The following is a 9528-nucleotide window of genomic DNA, read 5'->3' on the forward strand; positions in this document are numbered from 1 at the left end:
GAAAAAGCGAGTTTTCGCAACCACTACCCAGACGCGTTCTGGAACGTTGAGAATATATTGAGAATGCTCGCCAAAACACATTGGCCCGTATTCTGATAGCAGGTTTAACTTAAACTCAGGTTTAAAGTTGTGGTTTAAGTATGGGAAGCCAAGAGTATCAACATTTTTATTAAGTTGTATGTTTCTTATGTTTACTGTTCTCTTTCCTGATTCATCGATGGTGAAGACAATCATCTATTTATACTTCTTAGACAATTATGGATGATTTGAGAGCCAAATGAGCTGAAGTATGATATATCTACTGTTAGTGATTTATGTAACAATTGGCTATCCATACTTAAACCACAACTTTAAACCTGGGTTTAAGTTAAACCTGCTATCAGAATACGGGCTAATGAACGGCATAGATTTCTCGAACATTGGTAAACCGGGACAGCAGATCGGAGCTGACGAAAAATTGTTTGTCCAGACTCCAAGACGACACTGGTGTTTTGATTCACCAATTTTCCACAAAGGATTCTCTGCATTCCAGAAAACGTCTGTGTAGTGGTTGCGAGATTCCCCTTATATTTTGATATCTGCGCCTTAGGGCGGCGTTATTCAGCTGAATAGGAACTGCGTCGCATAACGTCTGTCATGTCTTTAGGGCACTCGAACCGTTTCTGTGTCGAACCGTTTGGCTGTGTCAACTATACGGTGGCAGTCAACGTCGTCTATCCGACATGGAACTGTGTCGCCTACATGGTGACAGACAACGTCGCCTATCCGACATGGGACTATGTCGCCTACATAGTGGCTACGGCGTCGTCTTTCCGACAAATGAGTGATTTGCCTTCACGGTGGCGGACAATGCCGTCTTTTCGACATTGGACTGTGTCGCCTACATATTGGTAGCGAATAATGTCACCTACATGGTGACAGACAACGTCGCCTATCTGACATGGGACTGTGTCGCCTTCATAGTGGCTACGTCGTCGTCTTTCCGACAAATGAGTGATTTGCCTTCACGGTGGCGGACAATGCCGTCTTTTCGACATTGGACTGTGTCGCCTACATATTGGTAGCGAATAATGTCACCATTTTTGGGATCGTGTGGTCGATTTTAACTTTTGTTGGTGGAATTTATTTTTTATTTTCACTTATTTGTTGTTTGATTCTACATGTTTTATATTTGATGGTGTTAATCATGTACAATTTCGATTTTTTTTTCTCCCCAGATCAGAACAAGCCAAACTAAAAGCCCCCATGGATCCGAAATGGGAAGACGATTTGGAAGAGCATCGATATGAGTTGACCCGGGTTCTTCGACCGGATCGTTACTTTGATAAGTTCAGGAGTGAGAGACTCCTAGACGAGAGCGACACACAGATCATAAATAATGAGACAAAGTATCCCACCCGAGACAAGAAAGCAGGTTAGTTGCCACAGTATAATATAATAAATTCCCCCCTTCTTCATAATCACTCTATCACCTCGATCACATTCTTTTTTTTTATTGCAACAGGCGTTTTGTCCAAAGTCTTTTAGCATGGAATCTCGCCATAAAGACAGTGCGTCTTTTTTATAGTGACTTTCCCGCGTTCCTTATGGCTTTGTTTCTGGTGAAAAATGAGGATTTGTAATATTTTTTTTTCATTTCATTTGTTGTTTCTGCAACTTCTTAATTTTATACAAAATTACGAAGAAAATACATAGTGCATAACAAAATATTTTAAAAACCAAACAATAAACAAAGTTGTATTTTCTATAACATAACGATTTTAAGAATGAAATGTCGCTTGCGGAATTCCCGCGCAAAAAGACGCGGCTCTGACCTTTGACAAGGTACAAGACTGATGGGTAAATTGCCAATTCGTCCACTGGCAACTCGTCCACTCACCACGTGGTCTACCTTCATTTAGTCTAATGCCATTCCGTCCATCAACATTTCGTCTAACAACCATTTGGTCGAATAGCCATTTGGTCCAATAATCACTTCGTCTAATCACCAATTCGTCTATTACCATTTCGTCTAATAACCAGATCGTCTAATACCCATTTTCTTTTCCTTTATTTTGCACAATTAACACTTTAGTTTAATTAGACCAAATGGTATATGGACTAAATGGCTATTGGACCAACTGGTTATTAGACAGAATGGCATTGGACTAAATGAAAGTAGACCATGTGGTGAGTGGACGAACTGATGGTAGACCAAATGATAGTAGATTAGTTGGCAATTTGACGAATTGACGTTATACGGACTGGGAATAAACGTATTGATGCACTAGTCTCATCCAAACCTATTTGGTGAATTGTGCTTATACTTAAGAGAGCACCGACTTTTGGAGGATATTGTACTTTATCATTGGTACTCCAGAAAAGTGGAATTATGAGCATAAGAATAAACGTTAGTTGAGGCTCTAGTTGTGATGTATTCAGGATAATGTCATTGATGTGATCTTTATCTTTATAATAGTGCCCTTTTCTGGTTGTCCAGGTTTAGATCATCAAATTTCCTCGGGAAGTCGACAATATGCATTCACAATATTTTATTTCCGCGAGATAAATCTGGCAAATGGCATTTGAAGTTTGTAGTTCCTTCCTCGTACAGTTTTACGTTTCAAACGATGGTTCACACGGTCTTAAGGAAATACAGTTTCTATCAATCTTTTGAAGATCTAGCACAATTATAAGATATCAACTATACAGAAGGCTTTTATGTATTACTATATACATATATAGTATACATTTGTGTGAGAGAGTGTGGGGGGTGTGCAACTGGACTTTATGTGTTGTTATTTTGAAGGCCAAGCTTGAAAATTAAGACTCGATATATCTAGAAGATTTGAAAGTAATAGAAATAAAAGTGACATATTAGACGTGATCGAATAGTTTCGATTTCTGACAATAATTAATATAAAGATTAATTGATTACATTCTAATCCTAACCGTGATAATTGTTATTTAACATGCATTGCTTTGTTAATAGGGGCGTAGCCAGATGACCAAAAGTCGAGTTTGATTCATGAATTTTTTTTTCGTCATGATAACATATCTTTTCCATGTTTTTTCCGATCCTTTTTTCTTTCCCCCTCTTTTTTGGGGGTAGTTGTCCGGGGGGTAAGCTCATGAGGAGAAAAAAATTCCTGTGTCACTGACTTACGGATGGGGGGGGGGTGGTCATGCCCGTCCCCCATTTTTTCTTTCAAATATTTTTTTTCCATTACTTCACAAAACAAAACAACACAAAAATGATGTGACGATAACGATGGTTGTGATGATAGTAATGACAATGACGATGATGATGATAATGATAATTTTAATAATAATAAAAATGATAATCACATTGATAATAATAGAAGCAATGAAATAATAATCTTAATCATATATATATATATATATATATATATATATATATATATATATATATATATATATATACATATATATATATATATATATATATATATATAATCCTCAAAAATGTTTGGAAATCTGACTTTGATCGATAATCCCTCCTCGGTGTTAGTAAATATCAATGTGTAAATAAATATCAATGAATATATCATTTAATTCTCTTTAACATGATACCCTACATGATATGATTATGGTTCACATGGAGGTGCAGTGCCTTGAAATGTGGGGCAAGGTCAAAATTCAAAAGTTGCAAAATGACACAATATTGAAAGTCACTGTTCCCTTTTTTTCAGTGGTGATGAGTGAGTTTCTCAGCGGTTTCCTTTAATTGTTTTCATGCACCTTTACATCAACATTAACATGGAATCAAACACACCTCTGCACAAGCAAACACATAACAACAAACAAACATGCATGGGTATTTCAAACCACGACTCAAACCATGTTATCTCATAGAACCATCACTACATAAACCACAACAAAACATTAAAAATGAAGAAGCAGGGGCTTGATTTGAATGGATTTTCATCTCTATTGACACAGACAAAAGAATCATGTTCTGTATTGACCCTATTTTCTGCTCGTTTTGCAGCTTTTCAATTCAGACCTTATCCAACACTTTTGAATCCTGCTCTTTTCGTGATGGCATGATCATAACAAGCATGGTATCATTTTAAAGAGAAATAAATGATCTTTTGAATGGTATCAAATATGCATTATTTAAAATTGGAAGTTGGGAGAAATTAATGGCCAAACTCAGATTTCCCAACTTTTTTGGGGGGTTTATATGTATATATATATATACAGTGCGTCCCAGAAAAAACGAAACCGAGATTTAGCGATGATTTATCATAACTTAATCACAAATACAATAGACAAATGACCTACCAATGTAAAGCTTAGAATCTCCTCTTTCATCTGATATTACTTAAATTATTCCTCATTCACGCATGAGCGAGCAAAAACAATTTGAAGAAAGGATACCAAAAACTCATTTGGCGGGGGGTATCTGAATTTCAAAAAGAAAATCACATGTCTTAAAAGTTCAATATCTGCTCTTTAATTTGATACCTCAATTACAGAAAATGGTCAAGAAATAACAAAGTTCTGGTTATTTGAAATCAGGTTTGAATTTCCATAATTTCATTAAATAAACTGTTTTCACCAGTTTCCCACAGAAGCTATCGCATGGTTAACAAAAGACTTAATGCATGGCTGATCGTAAACAAAACGGAGTGTCAGTGAGTTTGAACGCTAGCCTGTAAAACCTCTTCATTTTATGAAATTATGGAAATTCAAGCCTTATTTCAAATAACCAGAACTTTGTTATTTCTAGCCCATTTTCTGTAATTGAGGTATCAAATTAAAGAGCAGATATTGAACTTTTTAAAAATGTGGTTTTCCTTTAGAAAGCCAGATACAACCCGCCAAATGACTTTTTGGTATCCCCTCTTCAAATTGTTTTTGCTCACTCATGCGTGAAGGAGAAATAATCTAAGTAATATCAGATGAAAGAGGAGATTCTAAGCTTTACATTGGTAGGTCATTTGTCTATTTTATTTGTGATTAAGTTATGATAAATCATCGCTAAATCTCGGTTTCGTTTTTTCTGGGACGCACTGTATATATATGACGAAGCCCTATAGCTTGACAAAATGACTAACTTGATAACTTGACAAAGCCCTATGGGCGAAAATTCGTTAAAATATTATTGTCCACGCGGAGTTTTGATACTTTTCTTTGTTTGAACCAACTTATAATCTCCGAGCAGATCTCTTATTGCACAAAAATAAAACATTATGCGCTATTCAATTAAGAATACACTGAAGATAATTCATCTCACATTGGTAGCTTGATAAGAGTGGGGATATTGTTACACAAACTCTCGATATCATTGGGATCCTACATCCGCAACTATTCTCAGAATTCGAATGAGTCGAATCACGAATCCCACTAACAATTCCCCGGTCGAATGTCTAGTTGTCACGTCATGACGGCCTGCCGTACTGTCCTTTATTTTGCGAATACAAAGTAGGCATTAACAATCGGGCAACGTTCCCCACTTAAAAGAAAAGCTTAGTTGTTATTTTTACAGTCACACCGATCGAAAATGCAGTTCATAAGCTTCCTGATCTGCAGATGCAACTGTGCCATTTCAGAGCAAGGTAAAACGACGGGAAAGTCCCTATCCCCTTTATCATTATCAACCCATTATCCTTTTATTCATTTTATTGTTAACAATACTCTATACACGTTTCGAAAACGAGAATAGGAAATGCACACATGTGTAAAAGATAAACATTTGTAGAGAGAACATGAATACGTCTGTATCTGTATCTGGGGCGGTATATACTGTAGGTTGAAAAGCAGCGGGGGTGGATAAGAAGGTCAACAGGTTTACACCATCATGCATGGACGCGTCGCAGACCTCCACTTTTTATACTCATCATCTACCTTTTTTTTTTTATAAAACCAACTCGTTAAATGTCGTTATCAACTCCACGTACTAATAAACAGAAATCACAGACCCCCCCCCCACACACACACACACACACGCACACACACTCACTTCCCGTGACATTGCTTATGAGCTTCACAGATGGTGCCATGTCACTGGTTGTTCCGGCGACAATATTGCTCTGGTCGTAATTCCACGCACCAATCGAATGACCAACTTCAACTCTGGGTTTGACACCATACCCCAGGGGCCGCGGAAGCGGGGGGCTGGGGGGCTTCAGCCCCCCCCCCCCCCCCCCACTTTTTTTCAAAATCCGTGTACAAAAACGTAAAGATTACCATATGATTGTGATTTTTTGCATGGTCAGCCCCCCACTTTTGGCTCAGCCCCCCCCCCCCACTTTGAAAACCGTTCCGCGGCTCCTGTACCCTACCCTAAACCTAACATAAAACCCTAATGCAACCCTAACCCTACATTTTTGACGAAGTTATGCCCGGAGCAATTGCCGCAGGAGCAAATGTCGTGTCACCTCACAGGGAGACAGGCGGAAGTGTATTAAGTAGGAATCGAATGGAAAGAGAATTAAGTGATGGATAGAAATAGAAAGCAAGAGAAAGAACGGGAGAGATACAGAGAGGGTGTAGGTGTTATGTAGGGAGAGGAGGAGGGAGCTAGGGGCGAAGGTGGGTTGGTATATAGGGCAGGGCCGAGGGGGGGGGGGTAGATGCACTGTAGGGACAGAAGTTGATCATGGTGATCAAGAGAATAGGATCCCACATTCCCACCATTTACACTCATTTTAATTTGCGAATTACGTGCATATACATTATTTATCGTTCATTCACTTCAATGCAATTAAACATATACGCCTTTTCTTCCGATTGACATTTCATCCGATTTCATATCAATTATGCAAATGGTCTAGGTATATATACGGGGGAAAAAATCGTAATTGATCCTCACCAAAATAAGAAGAAAATTATATAGGCCTACTCATGAACATGTCTCACTAACATTATCATTGCATCGATATATATTCTGATCAGAAACTGTATCTAGATATTGGTTTAAAATGAAGGGCCTAATGACGTCAGAAATCTAAATTATCACGTCATTGTATGCCTTCTTACCTAATATAGAAAACACCTTTCACGACCTCGATCAGTGTTTTTTTCTTTCTGTTCAGTCGTTTTCATCATGACGTCAAATTCATTGAACTATTTCTTTCGCTTCACTATCTATAAAACTGAATTCACATCCCGGATTCACGAATAATCAAACTTTTGAGCTCGGTAGCTATATATTGTGGAAAATAGTAATTCGCGCCTACTACAGCTCTCAATATTTAAACAACACACTTACAGTGCCAAACAGTAATGTGTTTATATAGGTATAATTTTTTTTCGCTCCGGGGGAGTTGTACTTGAGTTTAGACATCATTAAGTACATCATAAAAGGCGTCTTTAATTAGTTGCAGTGTAAACATGATGAAAAGTACAAAGGGTTTTGTAGTAGTGTTTTGAACTTCTTTATCTGCCATCTGTACATCAATCATTATATGCAACCTGTTTAGAACTTTCATATTATACCAGATTGCTATCAAAATGATATAAAATGTTAAGAAAAATGACCAATGTTTGTTGTTGTGGATTTTATTGATGATTTCGATGATGACGACGACGACGATGATGATGATGATGATGATGATAGTATTGATGACAATATTGGTTCTATAATTGCGAACACTAGTTCAGCCGCTGGATCTGCTACTATTACTATAATACTCCTCGTCTTTCTCCTACTTCCACTAGCGTAAATCCCGGGGGGATGGGGGGAATATATCCCCCCACTTTTCGAGGAGGGGGGGATGGCCTGTACAAACATCCCCCCACTTTTTACGAAAGAAATGAAAAAAAAATCACAAGAGATAATTGTTTTATTGGTGAAAATTCCTCCAAAAATACCGCTTAACAAATAAAATAATATTATTGAATCATAAAATGCAAATAAATAGCCAGTTCACCATTTCCAAACGAAATACTTATGTCCTTATTATAACATTGAAGAGAAACCCCCGTTTCTTCCAATTCATCAATGTTGGGGTCTTTGGGAAGGGATTAAGATGGAATGTCAAAAATTTGTTGAATGTAATCTCTAATAAAACCATTAAACCATCATGGGGTAAAAAAGATAATAATATTGGAGGGGTATTTGCCATATGGACATACAGTGGCGAAACTACGGGGGACTTGGGGGCACATCCCCCCCCCCCCCATCGGCTGACCAAAAAAAAAAACGGGGAAAGGGGGAAAAGAGGGAGAAAGGAAGTGAAACGTAGTGGGAAAGAAGAAAATATTATTCATTAGAATGTTATATTATATTATAACTATGTTAAGTTACATTACATAAGAAACATTTTTATCATAACTTTATGAAACATAATTTGCCCAGGGCCTACGTCTTCATTGTTCCTGGTGCTCGCATTGTCTGTTTAACGAGATATATAATCCTGTTGTACTAAAACATCCCGTTTTCAAGTCAATATAAACCAAATATATTTCCTAGCACTTGAGTTATCATTGTTTTATGTAGTGACATATGCTTCTTTTTCATGACTCAAAAGTGATTGCCCCATGTTAAGGTCTTCGTATATATGAAATATTTCCCGTCCGTGATTACGTTCGCATTAGTGGATTTGTGAGATATGTCTGCTCTTCATGAATTCCTAAAATCAGTCCTTAAAATGTCCCTTCTTCTGATCTGAATATCAAAAATTTTCAGCTCGCGCTTCGCGCTCGCATCATTTGGATATTGAATTACGTATGGTCCTAGTTAATTCCTACAAAGAAACCTTAGAATGCCCCACTTCAGGTCTGAATTATCTAAGTTTTCAGCTCGCGCTTCGCGCTCGCATTGTTAAGCGAGACAGGTACCTATCATGATTACACAAATTTTATTATAATGTCCCTTTTTAGGTGTGAATATAAAAAAATTTCAGCTCGCGCTTCGCGCTCGCATTATTTGATCAGTGAGATACATATCCGTTTAATGACATTGTCCTTAAAATGTCTCTATTAGGTCACTCACTCAGTTATTCAAAAATTTTGCTTGTGCCCCCCCCCCCCCAATGCCGTGACCCACGGTCGCCACTGTGGACATATCAATGACAATTCCTTGCATATCTAAAAACATGATTGCAAAAAAAATGCCAAAATATTTCAGTCATTCCCCCCACCCATCAACACGGATTTACGCCAGTGCCTACTTCTATATATTACAATAAAAAAAAAATGCACTAACCTAATCTCAAATGAAATAGGTAAAGGAAAAAACAGAGTGACATACAGAACTTATTAACACCGGGCACCGGGATGATAAGAAGAAGAAGAAGAGGAGGAGGAGGAGGAAGAAGAAGAGGAAGAAAAAGAAGAAGAAGAATAAAAAGAAGGGGTTCTTTTAGATGTCACGTAACATGTTCAAATTCGAGACGATTTCTTTTCAGAATAGTATTTTTAAATGAGTCATGGTCTTATCTCCGAAACTACTGTCAAATATTAGCGTTTTTTATCATCCTTGTCCAGTCAGGTTTAAAATTAAGCAGCAATTACTTTAGAACGGGCAACATTTTCATCACATGATAAATGAAAATGCCCAAAAGAAATGCCTAATGT

Source organism: Lytechinus pictus, chromosome 10 (genome assembly GCF_037042905.1).
Source record: "Lytechinus pictus isolate F3 Inbred chromosome 10, Lp3.0, whole genome shotgun sequence".
NCBI lineage: Eukaryota > Metazoa > Echinodermata > Echinoidea > Temnopleuroida > Toxopneustidae > Lytechinus > Lytechinus pictus.